Source organism: Phyllobates terribilis, unplaced genomic scaffold (genome assembly GCF_046119375.1).
Source record: "Phyllobates terribilis strain yellow unplaced genomic scaffold, ASM4611937v1 Scaffold_10__3_contigs__length_209671492, whole genome shotgun sequence".
In the NCBI taxonomy this organism is placed as follows: domain Eukaryota; kingdom Metazoa; phylum Chordata; class Amphibia; order Anura; family Dendrobatidae; genus Phyllobates; species Phyllobates terribilis.
The window spans coordinates 192,031,938-192,055,250 of NW_027362770.1; the positions used below are offsets into that span (position 1 = coordinate 192,031,938).

The 23,313-nt window shown below is 43.7% G+C and overlaps 1 protein-coding gene across 3 annotated transcripts in view; it reads left to right on the forward strand.

Annotated features, from left to right (window-relative positions):
* Positions 1-247: 247 nt before the first annotated feature.
* Positions 248-23,313, forward strand: part of LRTM2 (leucine rich repeats and transmembrane domains 2) — a 44,604-nt gene continuing 21,538 nt past the window's right edge. The window contains exons 1-2 of one of the 3 annotated variants that reach the window (XM_073650385.1): positions 248-504; positions 582-721. The gene's annotated coding sequence lies outside the window, so the exon portion shown is untranslated. Of the gene's footprint in view, positions 722-23,313 lie in introns of all 3 variants that reach the window. The other 2 variants (XM_073650384.1, XM_073650386.1) reach the window with 2 other exon arrangements.

A 23,313-nucleotide genomic window follows, 5' to 3' on the forward strand; every position in this document is an offset into this window, starting at 1 on the left:
TGTGTGTATCTGTGAGTGTTTGTATGTATGTGTATGTATGTGTCTGTGTATATTTATGTGTGTGTGTGTATATATCTGTATGTATCGGAGATTCCTTCTCCCTCGCAATGAATGATGGCCGTGTACAGCAGGCAGCTGTGGTTGGAGGTTGCCCCTGTCTGGGCGCCATGTAGGGGGGCTACACGTGTGTGCGTGTATGTATGTGTCTGTGTATATTTATGTGTGTGTGTGTATATCTGTATGTTCGGAGATTCCTTCTCCCTCGCAATGAATGATGTCCGTGTACAGCAGGCAGCTGTGGTTGGAGGTTGCCCCTGTCTGGGCGCCATGTAGGGGGGCTACACGTGTGTGTGCGTGTGTGTGGCTCGCCGCCTGCCTACTCTGCTCAGTGCACTGAGTCCCTGTCATCCTACGTCGCCTTCGTCTCTCTTGCACTCTCATTCTCCGGGGCTTCCCTGCTGTCTCGCTGTCTTCAGCTGACTGCTCTCTTCTCGCCTGTAGACGGTGAGGGGCTCCTCTCCGCTCGCATCCCCGCTGCCATCTCCTCTCGTTTATTGTCCTGCCCCTCTCCTCTTTCCCAGGGGATGAAAGGTTGAAGCGGCAGAGGGCTCCTGGCATCGTCTCCACCTGAAGCCCTATTGTTGGGGGGGGTGTCCATGACTGGCACACGTTGTGAGCGCTCCGCTCGTCTCCTGGCTGTCATCTACCTCCGAGGGGCACGGTAAGGATCACACCGAGAATTTGGGTTGATTTGGAGCGGATGTTGGGGGGAGACTTTGGACCAGAGGGAACAGGTGTGGGGTGGCCGGGCAGGGGTCATATGTGCCATTCATACCTGCCGTCAGTATGTCTATCCCCCAATACCTCCCCTCATTAACCCCTTTCCTGCCAGTGCAGAACAATTGTGGGTGATGGGTGTAATGGTGCCATGTGATGTAATACAACATGTAAGGTCATGTCTCTATGGGGGGTTGTGATGGCTGGCGTTATCCTGGGTGAATGCAGTATCTGGCACATATGCCCATGGCATCGCAGGGGGCACTACAAATGTTTATATGCTAATCCAGCCCCATCTCCCCCCCATATGTCCCATCCAATCCCCCATAACAAGTGTCCTCTTCCTACAGAGGATGGACACTGATGTTAGCACAAATTAGAGGGGCCCCAGTACATGGCAAATATTACAAACAGGGGACCCCCAAATCCATATCATGGAGACCCATTTAATGGATCGAGCGCCTCTGGTACAGAATAACCATTGCTTGCCTAATGTCGTTGCATGGTGGTGAATTGTCAGCTCTGCGGACGAGCCGGTTTCTATGAACCTGGTGGGCGATACAGAAATACTGAGGGGTCTCATAATGCCAAAAATAACGCCGTCTGTAACAAGTCCACTTGCCCGGCTGTTCCCCACTCCAATGGCGGCGATCACGGGTGGGATGAAATAGTACTTGTGCTGCAGGCCCCTTTATAAATATACTCGCCATCTTTGTGCTTTATTTCCAATCATGAATTTTTTTTCTTGCCATTTTTAACTATTCTGGTAAAATCTGTAAAAACTTAAATTTTGGTAGGTACTACCGATAGAATTGAGCAGAAAAAAGGAAGCCATAAGGCACAGTTGGTGTCAGATTTTAACCAAACCTACAACACACAGTACAATTCATTGTTAACAACAAAATGTGTGTTGATAAAGTCACAGTGACATTTATCATATAATCTGGCATATGTATAAGGTCAACAAACGGCCATAAGTCATACACAACAACACAAATGTGCAAATATCACATGGATTAAGCTAAATATGGCATACTTAGCGAGAGGTTGGAGATGACCAACAGTGTCAGGGGAGGCCCCGACGCGCGTTTCCGTACTTCCTCAGGGAGCAGTGGTCACTCACTTGTGCCTCTATCTACCCTCTCTTGCCTTCCCTGCCCATGCTATGTTGTATTTGGGGTGTTTGAAACACTTATGGCTTCCTTTTTTCTGCTCAGTTGATACTTAGTGGTATGCCCCCTATCACCTATGAGGTCTTGTTCCCCATTGTGCAAAGACGAACGACGTGACCGACGGTCCGTACACGTGATTGATATCAGCCACTCCACATATAACGCTCCTGCACTATTATACGGCCCTCTAGCTGACAAGGAAATCTTTTGAAGGATTTGAAACCTTCAACTTTTGACTGTAAAAATATGGAGGAATTTATGGGGACAGCGGGCACACGAGCATCCGAAATAAGGAACCTAATGGTGGACGATTGTAACCGAACACACTGAACAATGAAAGATCTTACTGTGAAAGAAAGATCCAAGATATTTCTTCACCTGAGACACTAGACAGTGCAGTATTATAGTGGTTATATTCTAGTACATAGGGGCAGTATTATAGTAGTTATATTCTTGTACATAGGGGGCAGTATTATAGTAGTTATATTCTTGTACATAGGGGGCAGTATTATAGTAGTTATATTCTTGTACATAGGAGCAGTATTATAGTGGTTATATTCTTGTACATAGGGGGCAGTATTATAGTAGTTATATTCTTGTACATAGGGGCAGTATTATAGTAGTTATATTCTTGTACATAGGGGGCAGTATTATAGTAGTTATATTCTTGTACATAGGGGCAGTATTATAGTGGTTATATTCTTGTACATAGGGAGCAGTATTACAGTAGGTATATTCTTGTACATAGGAGCAGTATTATAGTGGTTATATTCTTGTACATAGGGGGCAGTATTATAGTAGTTATATTCTTGGACATAGGAGCAGCATTATAGTGGTTATATTCTTGTACATAGGGAGCAGTATTATAGTAGGTATATTCTTGTACATAGGAGCAGTATTATAGTGGTTATATTCTTGTACATAGGGAGCAGTATTATAGTAGTTATATTCTTGTACATAGGGGGCAGTATTATAGTAGTTATATTCTTGTACATAGGGGCAGTATTATAGTAGTTATATTCTTGTACATAGGGGGCTGTATTATAGTAGTTATATTCTTGGACATAGGAGCAGTATTATAGTGGTTATATTCTTGTACATAGGGAGCAGTATTATAGTAGTTATATTCTTGTACATAGGAGCAGTATTATAGTGGTTATATTCTTGTACATAGGGAGCAGTATTATAGTAGTTATATTCTTGTACATAGGGGGCAGTATTATAGTAGTTATATTCTTGTACATAGGGGGCAGTATTATAGTAGTTATATTCTTGTACATAGGGGGCAGTATTATAGTAGTTATATTCTTGTACATAGGGGGCAGTATTATAGTAGTTATATTCTTGTACATAGGAGCAGTATTATAGTGGTTATATTCTTGTACATAGGGAGCAGTATTATAGTAGTTATATTCTTGTACATAGGGGGCAGTATTATAGTAGTTATATTCTTGTACATAGGAGCAGTATTATAGTGGTTATATTCTTGTAAATAGGGAGCAGTATTATAGTAGTTATATTCTTGTACATAGGGGGCAGTATTATAGTAGTTATATTCTTGTACATACGGAGCAGTATTATAGTAGTTATATTCTTGTACATAGGAGCAGTATTATAGTAGTTATATTCTTGTACATAGGAGCAGTATTATAGTAGTTATATTCTTGTACATAGGGGGCAGTATTATAGTAGTTATATTCTTGTACATAGGGGGCAGTATTATAGTAGTTATATTCTTGTACATAGGGGGCAGTATTATAGTAGTTATATTCTTGTACATGGGAGCAGTATTATAGTAGTTATATTCTTGTACATAGGGGCAGTATTATAGTAGTTATATTCTTGTACATAGGGGCAGTATTATAGTAGTTATATTCTTGTACATGGGAGCAGTATTATAGTAGTTATATTCTTGTACATGGGAGCAGTATTATAGTAGTTATATTCTTGTACATAGGGGGCAGTATTATAGTAGTTATATTCTTGTACATGGGAGCAGTATTATAGTAGTTATATTCTTGTACATAGGCGGCAGTATTATAGTAGATGTATTCTTGTACATAGGAGCAGTATTATAGTAGTTATATTCTTGTACATAGGGGGCAGTATTATAGTAGTTATATTCTTGTACATAGGGGCAGTATTATAGTAGTTATATTCTTGTACAAAGGGGGCAGTATTATAGTAGTTATATTCTTGTACATAGGGGGCAGTATTATAGTAGTTATATTCTTGTACATAGGGGGCAGTATTACAGTAGTTATATTCGTGTACATAGGGGCAGTATTATAGTAGTTATATTCTTGTACATAGGGGGCAGTATTATAGTAGTTATATTCCTGTACATAGAGGGCACTATTATAGCAGTTATATTCTTGTACATAGGGGCAGTATTATAGCAGATATATTCTTGTACATAGGGGCAGTATTATAGTAGTTATGTTCTTGTATATAGGGAGTAGTATTATAGTAGTTATATTCTTGTACATAGGAGAAGTATTATAGTAGTTATATTCTTGTACATAGGGGGCAATATTATAGTGGTTTTATTCTTGTACATAGGGGGCAGTATTATAGTAGTTATATTCTTGTACATAGGAGCAGTATTATAGTAGTTATATTCTTGCACATAGGGGCAGTATTATACCAGATATATTCTTGTATATAGGGGGCAATATTATAGTAGTTATATTCTTGTACATAGGGGGCAGTATTATAGTAGTTGTATTCTTGTACATAGGGGGCAGTATTATAGTAGTTGTATTCTTGCACATAGGGGCAGTATTATAGTAGTTATATTCTTGCACATAGGGGCAGTATTATACTAGATATATTCTTGTATATAGGGGGCAATATTATTGTAGTTATATTCTTGTACATAGGAGAAGTATTATAGTAGTTATATTCTTACACATAGGAGCAGTATTATAGTAGTTATATTCTTGTATATAGGGAGCAGTATTATAGTAGTTATATTCTTGTACATAGGGGCAGTATTATAGTAGTTAGATTCGTGTACATAGGGGGCAGTATTATAGTAGTTATATTCTTGTACATAGGAGCAGTATTATAGTGGTTATATTCTTGTACATAGGGAGCAGTATTATAGTAGTTATATTCTTGTACATAGGGGGCAGTATTATAGTAGTTATATTCTTGTACATACGGAGCAGTATTATAGTAGTTATATTCTTGTACATAGGAGCAGTATTATAGTAGTTATATTCTTGTACATAGGGGGCAGTATTATAGTAGTTATATTCTTGAACATAGGGGGCAGTATTATAGTAGTTATATTCTTGTACATAGGGGGCAGTATTATAGTAGTTATATTCTTGTACATGGGAGCAGTATTATAGTAGTTATATTCTTGTACATAGGGGCAGTATTATAGTAGTTATATTCTTGTACATAGAGGCAGTATTATAGTAGTTATATTCTTGAACATAGGGGGCAGTATTATAGTAGTTATATTCTTGTACATAGGGCGCAGTATTATAGTAGTTATATTCTTGTACATGGGAGCAGTATTATAGTAGTTATATTCTTGCACATAGGGGGCAGTATTATAGTAGTTATATTCTTGTACATAGGCGGCAGTATTATAGTAGATGTATTCTTGTACATAGGGGCAGTATTATAGTAGTTATATTCTTGTACATAGGGGGCAGTATTATAGTAGTTATATTCGTGTACATAGGGGCAGTATTATAGTAGTTATATTCTTGTACATAGGGGGCAGTATTATAGTAGTTATATTCCTGTACATAGAGGGCAGTATTATAGCAGTTATATTCTTGTACATAGGGGCAGTATTATAGCAGATATATTCTTGTACATAGGGGCAGTATTATAGTAGTTATGTTCTTGTATATAGGGAGTAGTATTATAGTAGTTATATTCTTGTACATAGGAGAAGTATTATAGTAGTTATAATCTTGTACATAGGGGGCAATATTATAGTGGTTTTATTCTTGTACATAGGGGGCAGTATTATAGTAGTTATATTCTTGCACATAGGGGCAGTATTATACCAGATATATTCTTGTATATAGGGGGCAATATTATAGTAGTTATATTCTTGTACATAGGGGGCAGTATTATAGTAGTTGTATTCTTGTACATAGGGGGCAGTATTATAGTAGTTGTATTCTTGAACATAGGGGGCAGTATTATAGTAGTTATATTCTTGCACATAGGGGCAGTATTATACTAGATATATTCTTGTATATAGGGGGCAATATTATAGTAGTTATATTCTTGTACATAGGAGAAGTATTATAGTAGTTATATTCTTGTACATAGGGGGCAGTATTATAGTAGTTATATTCTTGTACATACGGAGCAGTATTATAGTAGTTATATTCTTGTACATAGGAGCAGTATTATAGTAGTTATATTCTTGTACATAGAGGGCAGTATTATAGTAGTTATATTCTTGAACATAGGGGGCAGTATTATAGTAGTTATATTCTTGTACATAGGGGGCAGTATTATAGTAGTTATATTCTTGTACATGGGAGCAGTATTATAGTAGTTATATTCTTGTACATAGGGAGCAGTATTATAGTAGTTATATTCTTGTACATACGGAGCAGTATTATAGTAGTTATATTCTTGTACATAGGAGCAGTATTATAGTAGTTATATTCTTGTACATAGAGGGCAGTATTATAGTAGTTATATTCTTGAACATAGGGGGCAGTATTATAGTAGTTATATTCTTGTACATAGGGGGCAGTATTATAGTAGTTATATTCTTGTACATGGGAGCAGTATTATAGTAGTTATATTCTTGTACATAGGGGCAGTATTATAGTAGTTATATTCTTGTACATAGAGGCAGTATTATAGTAGTTATATTCTTGAACATAGGGGGCAGTATTATAGTAGTTATATTCTTGTACATAGGGCGCAGTATTATAGTAGTTATATTCTTGTACATGGGAGCAGTATTATAGTAGTTATATTCTTGCACATAGGGGGCAGTATTATAGTAGTTATATTCTTGTACATAGGCGGCAGTATTATAGTAGATGTATTCTTGTACATAGGGGCAGTATTATAGTAGTTATATTCTTGTACATAGGGGGCAGTATTATAGTAGTTATATTCGTGTACATAGGGGCAGTATTATAGTAGTTATATTCTTGTACATAGGGGGCAGTATTATAGTAGTTATATTCCTGTACATAGAGGGCAGTATTATAGCAGTTATATTCTTGTACATAGGGGCAGTATTATAGCAGATATATTCTTGTACATAGGGGCAGTATTATAGTAGTTATGTTCTTGTATATAGGGAGTAGTATAGTAGTTATATTCTTGTACATAGGAGAAGTATTATAGTAGTTATAATCTTGTACATAGGGGGCAATATTATAGTGGTTTTATTCTTGTACATAGGGGGCAGTATTATAGTAGTTATATTCTTGCACATAGGGGCAGTATTATACCAGATATATTCTTGTATATAGGGGGCAATATTATAGTAGTTATATTCTTGTACATAGGGGGCAGTATTATAGTAGTTGTATTCTTGTACATAGGGGGCAGTATTATAGTAGTTGTATTCTTGCACATAGGGGGCAGTATTATAGTAGTTATATTCTTGCACATAGGGGCAGTATTATACTAGATATATTCTTGTATATAGGGGGCAATATTATAGTAGTTATATTCTTGTACATAGGAGAAGTATTATAGTAGTTATATTCTTACACATAGGAGCAGTATTATAGTAGTTATATTCTTGTATATAGGGAGCAGTATTATAGTAGTTATATTCTTGTGCATAGGGGCAGTATTATAGTAGTTATATTCGTGTACATAGGGGCAGTATTATAGTAGTTATATTCTTGTACATAGGGGGCAATATTATAGGAGTTATATTCCTGTACATAGGGGGCAGTATTATAGTAGTTATATTCTTGTACATAGGGGGCAGTATTATAGTGGTTTTATTCTGGTACATAGGGGGCAGTATTATAGTAGTTATATTCTTGTACATAGGAGCAGTATTATAGTAGTTATATTCTTATACATAAGAGCAGTATTATAGTAGTTATATTCTTGTACATAGGGAGCAGTATTATAGTAGTTATATTCTTGTACATAGGGGGCAGTATTACACTTGTTTTATTCTTGTACATAGGGGCAGTATTATACTGGTTTTATTCTTGTACATAGGGGGCAGTATTATAGTGGTTTTATTCTTGTACATAGGGGGCAGTATTATAGTGGTTTTATTCTTGTACATAGAGGGCAGTATTATAGTGGTTTTATTCTTGTACATAGAGGGCAGTATTATAGTAGTTATATTCTTATACATAGGAGCAGTATTATAGTAGTTATATTCTTGTACATAGGGGGCAGTATTATAGTAGTTATATTCTTGTACATAGGGGGCAGTATTATAGTGGTTTTATTCTTGTACATAGGGGCAGTATTATAGTAGTTATATTCTTGTACATAGGGGGCAGTATTATAGTAGTTGTATTCTTGTACATAGGGGGCAGTATTATAGTAGTTGTATTCTTGTACATAGGGGGCAGTATTATAGTAGTTATATTCTTGCACATATGGGCAGTATTATAGTAGTTATATTCTTGCACATAGGGGCAGTATTATACTAGATATATTCTTGTATATAGGGGGCAATATTATAGTAGTTATATTCTTGTACATAGGGGGCAGTATTATAGTAGTTATATTCTTGCACATAGGGGCAGTATTATACTAGATATATTCTTGTATATAGGGGGCAGTATTATAATAGTTATATTCTTGTACATAGGGGGCAGTATTATAGTAGTTATATTCTTGTACATAGGGGCAGTATTATAGTAGTTATATTCTTGTACATAGGGGCAGTATTATAGTAGTTATATCCTTGTACATAGGAGCAGTATTATAGTAGTTATATTCTTGTACATAGGGGCAGTATTATAGTAGTTATATTCTTGTATATAGGAGGAAGTATTATAGTAGTTATATACTTGTATATAGGGGCAGTATTATAGTAGTTATATTCTTGTACATAGGGGGCAGTATTATAGTAGTTATATACTTGTATATAGGGGCAGTATTATAGTAGTTATATTCTTGTATATAAGGGGCAATATTATAGTAGTTATATTCTTGTATATAGGGGCAGTATTATACTAGTTATATTCTTGTACATAGGGGCAGTATTATAGTAGTTATATTCTTGTACATAGGAGCAGTATTATAGTAGTTATATTCTTGTACATAGGAGCAGTATTATAGTAGCTATATTCTTGTACATAGGGGGCAGTATTATAGTAGTCATATTCTTGTACCTAGGGGGCAGTATTATAGTAGTTATATTCTTGTACATAGGGGGCAGTATTATAGTAGTTATATTCTTGTACATAGGGACAGTATTATAGTAGTTATATTCTTGTACATAGGGGGCAGTATTATAGTAGTTATATTCTTATACATAGGAGCAGTATTATAGTAGTTATATTCTTGTACATAGGGGGCAGTATTACAGTAGTTATATTCTTGTACATAGGGGGCAGTATTATAGTAGTTATATTCTTGTACATAGGGGCAGTATTATAGTAGTTATATTCTTGTACATAGGGGCAGTATTATAGTAATTATATATTTTTGCCTGAGGTCTACATCAGTGTCATCCAATATGAAAGTTTACAGAATCCGTGTCCTTCCTGGCACTTTCTCCACATTCTGATATTAGAGGCCCAGAACAGATGGCAGATCTCTGCCCATTATCTTTTCACCTCGGCGCCGGCTCCCGCAGTGGGTGAGGAGCGGTCAGTATCTGTACAATGCCGGTCTCTGCCCCCTGTAAATGTCACATCCTGATTTTCTCAGGCCGTACAGATAAGAATGGCTACAGCTTTGTCCACGTTACCGTCATGGATTCCTTTTATACCGGCTTTGACGGATCAGTATTTTAAGAGATTCAGAAATCTTTCCGCTGGATCCCACAGACATATAACAGTGCCTATCAGGTATCCTTGGGGTTCGATTTCACCCCCTGACTTTCATTATGTTTATTATAAATAAAGTTGGTTGAAAATAACACCCAGGACTTCACAAACAAGTAGGCCCAAGTCATTCAGCTTTCATTTTCTAGATTGACTGATTACATATAGTGTTGTTCATTTTTTTTCAAATAAAGTTTTGAAAAGAATTCTCTATATGTTCTTCCTTTGTGATATACTCTCTGTGTCGGACCCCTGAGGGCAGATTCCAGGGGCCACAGAGTATATGTTACAGTATGGACACAAAAGATTGTCAGTAAACTTTATTTAAATGAACAAAGATGCCCAGCATTTAAATGTGCTTTATAGGACATGGAATCAGGCGTTGCCCATAGCAACCTATTAGGTGTCAGCTTCCAAACCCGCCAGCTTTGTATATGACAGCAGCGATGGGATTGGTTGCCGTGGCTGCGCCTCCATGTTCTGCCAACTCCGGTTCTGATCCGGACCTGGATATAAAAACGATTAGCTGCCAGGCCGACTGTACACGGTACGAACAATGTCCGCGGCCCAGGGAGCCCTCATTCAGGAAAGAGAATGGAAGGAAAATCATAACCAGGAGGAGCAGGTGCAGCCAACATGACGCCGGGACGCCGCACTCAGAAATGAATGGAATATGGTGACTAAAGAGGGACGAGACGGGAAGGGAAGAGAGAGAGAGAGAGAGAGAGACGAGACGGGAAGGGAAGAGAGAGAGAGAGACGAGACGGGAAGGGAAGAGAGGAAGAGAGAGAGAGAGAGACGAGACGGGAAGGGAAGAGAGGAAGAGAGAGAGAGAGACGAGACGGGAAGGGAAGAGAGAGAGAGGGACGGGAAGGGAAGAGAGAGAGAGACGGGAAGGGAAGAGAGAGAGAGGGACGAGACGGGAAGGGAAGAGAGAGAGAGAGGGACGAGACGGGAAGGGAAGAGAGAGAGAGGGACGAGACGGGAAGGGAAGAGAGAGAGAGGGACAAGACGGGAAGGGAATAGAAAGAGGGACAAGACGGGAGGGGAATAGAAAGAGGGACACGGCGGGAAGGGAGGAGAAAGAGGGACACGGCGGGAAGGAAAGAGAAAGAGGGACAAGGCGGGAAGGAAGAGAAAGAGGGACAAGGCGGGAAGGGAAGAGAATGAGGGACACGGCGGGAAGGGAAGAGAAAGAGGGACACGGCGGGAAGGGAAGAGAAAGAGGGACAAGGCGGGAAGGGAAGAGAAAGAGGGACAAGGCGGGAAGGGAAGAGAAAGAGGGACAAGGCGGGAAGGGAAGAGAAAGAGGGACAAGGCGGGAAGGGAAGAGAAAGAGGGACAAGGCGGGAAGGGAAGAGAAAGAGGGACAAGGCGGGAAGGGAAGAGAAAGAGGGACAAGGCGGGAAGGGAAGAGAAAGAGGGACAAGGCGGGAAGGGAAGAGAAAGAGGGACAAGGCGGGAAGGGAAGAGAAAGAGGGACAAGGCGGGAAGGGAAGAGAAAGAGGGACACGACGGGAAGGGAAGAGAAAGAGGGACACGACGGGAAGGGAAGAGAAAGAGGGACACGACGGTAAGGGAAGAGAAAAAGGGACACGACGGGAAGGGAAGAGAAAGAGGGACACGGCGGGAAGGGAAGAGAAAGAGGGACATGGCGGGAAGGGAAGAGAAAGAGGGACAAGACGGGAAGGGAAGAGAAAGAGGGACAAGACGGGAAAGGAAGAGAAAGAGGGACACGGCGGGAAGGGAATAGAAAGAGGGACAAGACAGGAAGGGAAGAGAAAGAAGGAGATGATGGGAAGGAAAGGGAAAGAGTGATAGAAAGGGAAGAGAAAAAAAGGAGATGAAATGATGGTGGGAAAGAAAAAAGGAGGATGAAAGGATAAAGGGCAGGTAGGAAGGGGAACAATGAATGTTGGATGAAAGGATAAAGGGCAGGTAGGAAGGGGAACAATGACTGTTAGAATGGAAAGGAGGGATGAACGGCAGGGAGAAAGTAGGAGGAAAGGAAGGAAGGAGGGAGGGAGAAAGGAAGGAGGAGGGAAAGAGCTAGGGAATGAAGGAAGGAGGGAAAAAAGAAGGTTAAGAAGAAAGAAGAGAAGAATGAAGAAAGAAGGTTGTGAGGAAGGAAGAAGTGAAGGGAGGAGTTGGAGGAAGGAAGAAGGAAGGGAGAGAGAGGAAATGAAAGAACAAGAAAGCGGGCTGGAAAGAGGGGATGATAGGAAAGATAGAACACGAAAATTAAAATGAAAGAAGAGATAGCGAGAAGGGAGATTAGGAGAGGAAGGAAGAGAAAAAAATTAATAAGGGAAGGAAGAAACAGGGAGACAGAGAAATTCGGGCAAAAATAAAATAAAAGAAAGAGTGGGAAATAAAAAGGAAGGAAATAGTTCAGGGTAATGAATGATGGAGGCTCTAGGATTGCAGGTCAGGTCTATAATTCAGTATGAGACATTATTATGGTCGTGGCACAGGAGGATGACCAGTGAGCAGTTACTAATGATGGCGATATATAATATGTACGGACAATGAATTATCACGGCGTTGACCGATACTCTTATTATTGCCTATTGATGGAATATTATCGCTACAGATGCTCAGAGTCGCACTGATTACTGCTCAGCATTACATTACATCCTATAGACAGGCGATGGGTGGGAGGGAGCGAGAGAAGAGGAATGTGAGGTCTCCAGCAGAACCTCACTCCTGGCGTTTTCTAATAATGTAATCCCCCCCCACCCCCGATAAGTTCAGCCTCAAACTGAAGGAATGGCCACCGGCTGAAGTTACGCCGACCCCCGGACATAGCGTATACATGTATACACATCACTGCTCGTGTCTGCTGAGAACAGATAGGAAATGTCACACTGATTACTCCCTAGAGGAGATAAGCGGCACAAGGGTCATCTGTGGCCTGGACGGGTTTTATTTTACATAACCATTTTCAATACTCTTTTACACTTACCCTATGAAGATTGTTACAAGTTCTGCTAGTTTTTTGTTTTTTTTACCAGCGGTGTATCCAACAGCTGAGATGGGGAAGACTGCGGCGCAATGCCAGCACTACCTCTCCTGCAATGCCGGCTCTACCTCTCCTGCAATGCCGGCTCTACCTCTCCTGCAATGCCGGCTCTACCTCTCCCACTATGACAGCTCTACCTCTCCCGCAATGCCAGCACTACCTCTCCTGCAATGCCGGCTCTACCTCTCCTGCAATGCCGGCTCTACCTCTCCCACTATGACAGCTCTACCTCTCCCGCAATGCCAGCACTACCTCTCCTGCAATGCCGGCTCTACCTCTCCTGCAATGCCGGCTCTACCTCTCCCACTATGACAGCTCTACCTCTCCTGCAATGCCGGCTCTACCTCTCCCACTATGACAGCTCTACCTCTCCCGCAATGCCGGCTCTACCTCTCCCACTATGACGGCACTACCTCTCCCACTATGACGGCACTACCTCTCCCACTATGACGGCACTACCTCTCCCACTATGACGGCACTACCTCTCCCACTATGACAGCACTACCTCTCCCACTATGCCAGCACTACCTCTCCCACAATGCCAGCACTACCTCTCCCACAATGCCAGCACTACCTCTCCCACTATGCCAGCACTACCTCTCCCACAATGCCAGCTCTACCTCTCCCACTATGACAGCACTACCTCTCCCACAATGACAGCGCTACCTCTCCCACAATGACAGCGCTACCTCTCCCACAATGACAGCACTACCTCTCCCACAATGCCAGCTCTACCTCTCCCACAATGACAGCACTACCTCTCCCACTATGACAGCACTACCTCTCCCACAATGCCAGCTCTACCTCTCCCACAATGACAGCACTACCTCTCCCACTATGACAGCTCTACCTCTCCCACAATGACAGCGCTACCTCTCCCACTATGACAGCTCTACCTCTCCCACTATGACAGCTCTACCTCTCCCACAATGACAGCACTACCTCTCCCACAATGCCAGCTCTACCTCTCCCACTATGACAGCTCTACCTCTCCCACAATGACAGCACTACCTCTCCCACAATGCCAGCTCTACCTCTCCCACTATGACAGCTCTACCTCTCCCACAATGACAGCGCTACCTCTCCCACTATGACAGCTCTACCTCTCCCACAATGACAGCACTACCTCTCCCACAATGTCTCCGCTCTGTTCCAGAAGCTTGAGAGCCATCACCAAAACCATCACAATTCCGAGTGCAGCTTTGGATGTGACTAGAGAATAACTTCAGCTATGAAAATAATCTGCAAATTTATAGAAATATATACAAAAAACTATATAAGACCCTAATCTGTACTAAAATGCTTATTGCGGACCCCTTTATGTGACCCCTCTGGATGCAGCTTCCAATTCTGCCGTTGTTTCCATATTCCTGATTATCCAGAATTTATATAATAAATCCTTATAAAAAGAAATAAGAGCAAGGAAGGATTAAAATGAGAGTGGGAAGATGGAGGGGGAGGGGTGGTAAGTGATTGCAGTATTATGTGCAGGCTCCTACAGACGATCAAAAAATATATAATTTCTACACTGGCAAGTTATACACAGTGAGGTTGGTGAAATCTCATGAGTTCTCCAGGCCTGAAGGGGGCGCCTTTAGCTCGCAGGCCCTCATGAATGTAGCAAGCAACCATGCTGAAAGGGATATAAAGCTAGATATTGTGTGACATCTAATAATCTGCAGGTTTTGGACAGATACAATTGCTTTTTTATCATGTGATAATGTAACAAGATCAATTGTGATACCTCGGGGGTGGAGCTAGAATGTGGGTGTGTCTGAACACGCCCATGAGGAGCCGAGCTCTAGGATTTCCTAATTTTTAGGCATATGGATACACAATAAATACATATATGATGCTGTCTGCATCGGAGTCGATCAGATTTGCTCCATCTTACGTGGTCACAAAGAGAAAACCACGATCTCCATATCTCGGACATGTCTGCTTTTCAGTGTACCTCTTCAGTGTGTGGCATGAGCATAAAGTACGATGCAAATGGCTTCTTTTGCTTTGTGCTTCCCAAACATTTCTCATGACATTGAGAGTGGTGGCAGTCTGGCGCGTTTGCTTGTTTTTGGAGACCTTTTATGCATGCTGGCGCCTGTAGTGCCGCTTGTATGAGGGTTTTAGGAAGAACCACTTAAAATGCAATCTATCCCCATGTCTCCATCTGATTGCCCACGAGCCAGAAGAAAAATGAGCAATTTTCTGTATTTGGCTAGAACGCTGAGATAATGATGGCGGCGGTGCAGAAAGTGGAGCAATATCGCCGCAAAGCAACCGCTTCTACCAGGAAAGCAAATGGTCGATTCCAGAAATAGACGGATCCATTACAGACGACAGATTCTGCAGCTCACTTAATCCCCAATGATTAGTCCTGGAAAACAGCAGCAAAAAGCAAACAGGGAGGACGAAAAACACAGACGCGACAGCGCGGACATCGCAGATCACATATCAGCCGGGCATTTACTGACACGAAGAATGGAATAAAAGGCTCCAGCGCAGAGTATCAGATACCCGACGAGATGAAGTGTGACGGCTCAATGCAATACACAAGGCAAACAACCGCGGAGAGAAAGGTGCCCCAATACACAGAGAGAAAGGTGCCCCAATACACAGAGAGAAAGGTGCCCCAATACACAGAGAGAAAGGTGCCCCAATACACCGAGAGAAAGGTGCCCCAATACACCGAGAGAAAGGTGCCCCAATACACCGAGAGAAAGGTGCCCCAATACACCGAGAGAAAGGTGCCCCAATACACCGAGAGAAAGGTGCCCCAATACACCGAGAGAAAGGTGCCCCAATACACCGAGAGAAAGGTGCCCCAATACACCGAGAGAAAGGTGCCCCAATACACCGAGAGAAAGGTGCCCCAATACACCGAGAGAAAGGTGCCCCAATACACCGAGAGAAAGGTGCCCCAATACACCGAGAGAAAGGTGCCCCAATACACCGAGAGAAAGGTGCCCCAATACACCGAGAGAAAGGTGCCCCAATACACCGAGAGAAAGGTGCCCCAATACACCGAGAGAAAGGTGCCCCAATACACCGAGAGAAAGGTGCCCCAATACACCGAGAGAAAGGTGCCCCAATACACCGAGAGAAAGGTGCCCCAATACACCGAGAGAAAGGTGCCCCAATACACCGAGAGAAAGGTGCCCCAATACACCGAGAGAAAGGTGCCCCAATACACCGAGAGAAAGGTGCCCCAATACACCGAGAGAAAGGTGCCCCAATACACCGAGAGAAAGGTGCCCCAATACACCGAGAGAAAGGTGCCCCAATACACCGAGAGAAAGGTGCCCCAATACACCGAGAGAAAGGTGCCCCAATACACCGAGAGAAAGGTGCCCCAATACACCGAGAGAAAGGTGCCCCAATACACCGAGAGAAAGGTGCCCCAATACACCGAGAGAAAGGTGCCCCAATACACCGAGAGAAAGGTGCCCCAATACACAGAGAGAAAGGTGCCCCAATACACAGAGAGAAAGGTGCCCCAATACACAGAGAGAAAGGTGCCCCAATACACCGAGAGAAAGGTGCCCCAATACACCGAGAGAAAGGTGCCCCAATACACCGAGAGAAAGGTGCCCCAATACACCGAGAGAAAGGTGCCCCAATACACCGAGAGAAAGGTGCCCCAATACACCGAGAGAAAGGTGCCCCAATACACCGAGAGAAAGGTGCCCCAATACACCGAGAGAAAGGTGCCCCAATACACCGAGAGAAAGGTGCCCCAATACACCGAGAGAAAGGTGCCCCAATACACCGAGAGAAAGATGCCCCAATACACAGAGAGAAAGATGTCCCAATACACCGAGAGAAAGATGTCCCAATACACCGAGAGAAAGATGTCCCAATACACCGAGAGAAAGATGTCCCAATACACCGAGAGAAAGATGTCCCAATACACCGAGAGAAAGATGTCCTAATACACCGAGAGAAAGATGTCCTAATACACAGAGAGAAAGATGTCCTAATACACAGAGAGAAAGATGCCCTAATACACAGAGAGAAAGATGTCCTAATACACAGAGAGAAAGATGACCTAATACACAGAGAGAAAGATGTCCTAATACACAGAGAGAAAGATGTCCTAATACACCGAGAGAAAGATGTCCTAATACACCGAGAGAAAGATGTCCTAATACACAGAGAGAAAGATGCCCTAATACACAGAGAGAAAGATGCCCTAATACACAGAGAGAAAGATGCCCTAATACACAGAGAGAAAGATGACCTAATACACAGAGAGAAAGATGACCTAATACACAGAGAGAAAGATGTCCTAATACACAGAGAGAAAGATGTCCTAATACACAGAGAGAAAGATGTCCTAATACACAGAGAGAAAGATGTCCTAATACACAGAGAGAAAGATGTCCTAATACACAGAGAGAAAGATGCCCTAATACACTGAGAAAGATGTCCTAATTCACCGAGAGAAAGATGTCCTAATACACAGAGAGAAAGATGTCCTAATACAGAGAGAGAAAGATGTCCTAATACAGAGAGAGAAAGATGTCCCAATACACCGAGAGAAAGGTGCCCCAATACACAGAGAGAAAGGTGCCCCAATACACAGAGAGAAAGGTGCCCCAATACACAGAGAGAAAGGTGCCCCAATACACAGAGAGAAAGGTGCCCCAATACACAGAGAGAAAGGTGCCCCAATACACAGAGAGAAAGGTGCCCCAATACACCGAGAGAAAGGTGCCCCAATACACCGAGAGAAAGGTGCCCCAATACACCGAGAGAAAGGTGCCCCAATACACCGAGAGAAAGGTGCCCCAATACACCGAGAGAAAGGTGCCCCAATACACCGAGAGAAAGGTGCCCCAATACACCGAGAGAAAGGTGCCCCAATACACCGAGAGAAAGGTGCCCCAATACACCGAGAGAAAGATGTCCCAATACACCGAGAGAAAGATGTCCTAATACACAGAGAGAAAGATGTCCTAATACACCGAGAGAAAGATGTCCTAATACACCGAGAGAAAGATGTCCTAATACACCGAGAGAAAGATGTCCTAATACACCGAGAGAAAGATGTCCTAATACACAGAGAGAAAGATGTCCTAATACACAGAGAGAAAGATGTCCTAATACACAGAGAGAAAGGTGCCCCAATACACAGAGAGAAAGGTGCCCTAATACACAGAGAGAAAGATGTCCTAATACACAGAGAGAAAGATGACCTAATACACAGAGAGAAAGATGTCCTAATACACCGAGAGAAAGATGTCCTAATACACCGAGAGAAAGATGTCCTAATACACCGAGAGAAAGATGTCCTAATACACAGAGAGAAAGATGCCCTAATACACAGAGAGAAAGATGCCCTAATACACAGAGAGAAAGATGTCCTAATACACAGAGAGAAAGATGCCCTAATACACAGAGAGAAAGATGTCCTAATACACCGAGAGAAAGATGTCCTAATACACAGAGAGAAAGATGCCCTAATACACAGAGAGAAAGATGCCCTAATACACAGAGAGAAAGATGTCCTAATACACAGAGAGAAAGATGTCCTAATACACAGAGAGAAAGATGACCTAATACACAGAGAGAAAGATGACCTAATACACAGAGAGAAAGATGTCCTAATACACAGAGAGAAAGATGTCCTAATACACAGAGAGAAAGATGTCCTAATACACAGAGAGAAAGATGTCCTAATACACAGAGAGAAAGATGCCCTAATACACTGAGAAAGATGTCCTAATTCACCGAGAGAAAGATGTCCTAATACACAGAGAGAAAGATGTCCTAATACAGAGAGAGAAAGATGACCTAATACACAGAGAGAAAGATGTCCTAATACACAGAAAGAGACCTCTCCTCCTCCTACTACACGGGACGCGACCTCTCCTCCTCCTAATACACGGGATGAGACCTCTCCTCCTCCTAATACACGGGACGCGACCTCTTCTCCTCCTAATACACGGGATGCGACCTCTCCTCCTCCTAATACACGGGATGCGACCTCTCCTCTTCCTAATACACGGGACGCAAACTCTCCTCCTCCTAGTACACGGGACGTGACCTCTCCTCCTCCTAACACACGGGACGCGACCTCTCCTCCTCCTAAAACACGGGACGCGACCTCTCCTCCTCCTAATCCACAGGTCAGGTTATACCCCACATACTATTCATTGAAGTGGGCAGTACATGAGTTACGCACTGCGGGCACCTTTACCCTCGCAGATTAGGGGGACAGTGTACTGAATCCCCCCACCCTCTATGAAATGAGAAGGAGAGATTAAGACTTGAGCCGTATTTTGCCAGGAGATTATGCCCCCAGCAGGAAATTAAACCTGCGCTGGCAGAGCCTGGTCTAGACATCGATCCCATGCCCTCCACACTGTCCAAAGCGGAGCCCGAGTGACCGCATCACAGGAGGACCCGAGGCATCACAGGAGGCACCGAGGCATCACAGGAGGCACAACACAGCAGGTACCTGTCCAGCTATGCCCATGATGATGACCCTGAGGGCAGCCGCCGGTGCCCATCATGTGCAATGAGTGCAGTGTGAATGGCTGTGCCCTGGGAGAATGCATTGGGACAGGAGTGACCAAAATATCTGGAAATGTCCATGTGGAAACATCCAGGACAGAAGAGACCGAAGAGGAGAAGGATGGAACAAACAGCCATAGTGAAGGCAACTACAAGAAGTGGGTGTGTAGCGGAAGAAATGTACGAAATGTACAAAATGTATGTCATGTGAAGGTGGATGGAAAGAAAGGAAAAGAAATGAATGAGGGAAAGGAAGGAAAAGAAAGGAAGGAAGGAAGGAAAAGAAAGGAAGGAAGGAAGGAAAAGAAAGGAAGGAAGGAAGGAAAAGAAAGGAAGGAAGGAAGGAAAAGAAAGGAAGGAAGGAAGGAAAAGAAAGGAAGGAAGGAAGGAAAAGAAAGGAAGGAAGGAAAAGAAAGGAAGGAAGGAAAAGAAAGGAAGGAAGGAAGGAAAAGAAAGGAAGGAAGGAAGGAAAAGAAAGGAAGGAAGGAAAAGAAAGAAAGGAAGGAAAAGAAAGGAAAAGAAAGAAAGGAAGGAAAAGAAAGAAAGGAAGGAAAAGAAAGGAAAAGAAAGAAAGGAAGGAAAAGAAAGAAAGAAAGAAAGAAAGGAAGGAAGGAAGGAAAAGAAAGAAATCAGATCTCCAATATTCCATTCCAAAATGAGTATTTGTGGTTTATTCTCCCGTAGTAAAGTGCAACGTTTCACTTCCACGTGGAAACTTTCTCAACCTTGAAACTGAACTGAGACGTTGCACTTTACTACGGGAGAATAAACTACAAATACTCGTTTTGGAATGGAATATTGGAGCGATCTGTCCTCTTTCTGGCTATTTAAGAGGATTTGGTCAAAGATCCTTAAATTTGCACTTTTCAACTTATTCAGCTGCATCTATTTTCTTTTTGGGACCAGAATCAGATAGATAGATAGATTTGTATGCAAGAGGTTTTAGTGATAACCTTGGGGGAATCGCACCCATTTTTGCATGAAAAGTGCTGCTTTAATTTTTCTATCTCTAGATAAATGAATCGATGGATGGAGGGATGGAAGGACGGGTGGACGGACAGATACGAGACCCAGGGATAGGAGTTAGATGGATATTTACATGTCTATTCCTTTTCTAGTCCAGTTTTGGGTTATTTTATGATCGGTGTCCTTACCCGTAGAGTGTCAGCCTCTGTGGCGAGCCGCCCGCGGATCTCATAGCTCTTCATATAGCATTATCCCATCCTCCGGCATCTACATATAATAATCAGTTATTCCTGCCTCAGTGCTGATCTCTCACGCAGCTTTTGCTGTCACCTGTGACATGGAGGGTCCGCCGCTGCCTCTCCCGCCGCTGCCGCCGCTGAGCTTTTCCTCCCGGCTGATACCTAATATCCGCTCCGCAGGGTCAATTACAATCTGTTCTGACTGCTCGAAAGCACAAAGCCGCTTATTGTGTCAGGGGAAATCCTCTGTGACCATATTGCGTCCACATCACAGACGAACAGCTGGAGCAGCTCTACGATTTCAGGCCTCCAACAAACAGCTCCCCATATCTCAGCTTCCATATTCATAACCCTTAAATTTCTATGCTTAGGATCCCACAGGAGGGGTTACAGGTACAGAAATCCCAGATATGATGTCATCACAAACTGCGAATGACATCACTGGTGGGCGGAGCTGTGGCTCCTCCCAGGCGCATCAAGTCACGCCTCCGAGGCTCAAGTAGGACCCCATCTCCTTATATGGGGGTGGCCCATCCATAATAAGACCCCCTCCCCGGACGTACAGCAGAGATCTGCTGGGCGCTCATTAGTATGTGCAGCCTGCTGTGGATCAGCTCCGCGAGCGTGAGGACACTACTAATTGGCTCCAGTGAGAAGCGCCTGTAGGTTCCTGTGTTATGTAGGTCACCTCTGCCTTCATGAGGATGAGCTGAGCTGTGGGGCGAGGGCTGAGCTGTGGGGCGAGGGCTGAGCTGTGGGGCGAGGGCTGAGCTGTGGGGCGAGGGCTGAGCTGTGGGGCGAGGGCTGAGCGGTGGGGCGAGGGCTGAACGGTGGGGCGAGGGTTGAACGGTGGGGCGAGGGCTGAACGGTGGGGCGAGGGCTGAGCGGTGGGGCGAGGGCTGAGCGGTGGGGCGAGGGCTGAGCGGTGGGGCGAGGGCTGAGCTGTGGGGCGAGCTCTGGAGTATAATACAGAATGTAACTCAGGATCAGTAATGTAATGTATGTACACAGTGACTGCACCAGCAGAATAGTGAGTGCAGCTCTGGAGTATAATACATGATGTAACTCAGGATCAGTAATGTAATGTATGCACACAGTGACTGCACCAGCAGAATAGTGAGTGCAGCTCTGGAGTATAATACAGGATGTAACTCAGGATCAGTAATGTAATGTATGTACACAGTGACTGCACCAGCAGAATAGTGAGTGCAGCTCTGGAGTATAATACAGGAGGTAACTCAGGATCAGTAATGTAATGTATGTACACAGTGACTGCACCAGCAGAATAGTGAGTGCAGCTCTGGAGTATAATACAGGATGTAACTCAGGATCAGTAATGTAATGTATGCACACAGTGACTGCACCAGCAGAATAGTGAGTGCAGCTCTGGAGTATAATACAGGATGTAACTCAGGATCAGTAATGTAATGTATGTACACAGTGACTGCACCAGCAGAATAGTGAGTGCAGCTCTGGAGTATAATACAGAATGTAACTCAGGATCAGTAATGTAATGTATGTACACAGTGACTGCACCAGCAGAATAGTGAGTGCAGCTCTGATCACCTGTTGCTCACTGTGGTGATTGTGGGTCTCGTGGCTGCAGATCCTGCTGTGTGCTCCAGCTCTCCTGAGAACCAACACCTCTCCACCTGGGGATCTGCTCTCTCCCCTACCCAGGGAGGGAGTGGGTTTCCTGGGATGAGTGATGGAGCCAAGTCCCAGGCTTCTGCTACCCGAACCAGGCCGGCGGGGGGCAGGAGAAACCAGCAACCGGCCTGCACATCGGAGGACTCGGGAGTGAGACGCTCCACCAGGAGTCGCAGCAATGTGGCTTCTACTCCCCCCGGGACTGTGGAGACTCCTAGAAGCCGCAAGGCTTCCAGCATGGAGGGTAAGCCTGACAGCGTGCATGATGGCACTCCTTCCGGAGGAAAGCTGAGTGCTCACGGAGGTGAGGCCGACCTCACTGAGGAAGGTTGGGGGCTGCAAAGTCCCTGGGAGTCTGTGTTCACCTATGCCTCATGGGTCATGATCCACCTCCGTGAGGATGAAGATGCGAGTAAGCTCGTCAGGAGGTTTCGGAAGGAACTGCACTGCACAAGCGCCAAAGCTGCGGGGGCCTCCAAAATCGAGGAAGGCTAACCTCCAGGCGGAGGTAAAGAGGGTCACCAGTGAGATTCATGTGCTGGAACTTAGGAAAGCCACCATCAGGGAGCAGAGTGGTCCTTTTAAAGGAAAAACTAATTAATGAAGACCGCGTCAGAGAAATGGCTGATAACAGAGAACAAAGGCAGGTGGGGCTGCAGCCTGAGAGCCAGGTGGATGATGAGAGTGATGATGACCAGCAGAAAGCCCCACCTGGCAGCCTGCAGTCACCCGCAGGCCACATGCAGCGAGCTCCCTGCAGGACAGGCGACAATGACATCCGGCCGCAGTTCTGCCGGCTCTGGGGAGGACAGTGACAGCAGCGGCCAGGGAGGGGCGCTAATGGCCGAGATAAAGCTCCTGGAGTCCCCAGTGTACCCCAGAACTTCCTTCTTGGCAACGATCTACCAGAAGAGGCACCTGGGGGCCACAAAAAGGCTAAGAAGACCAAGCCAAAGCTGCAGGAAGAGGTAAGATACGTATATGCCCCCCTC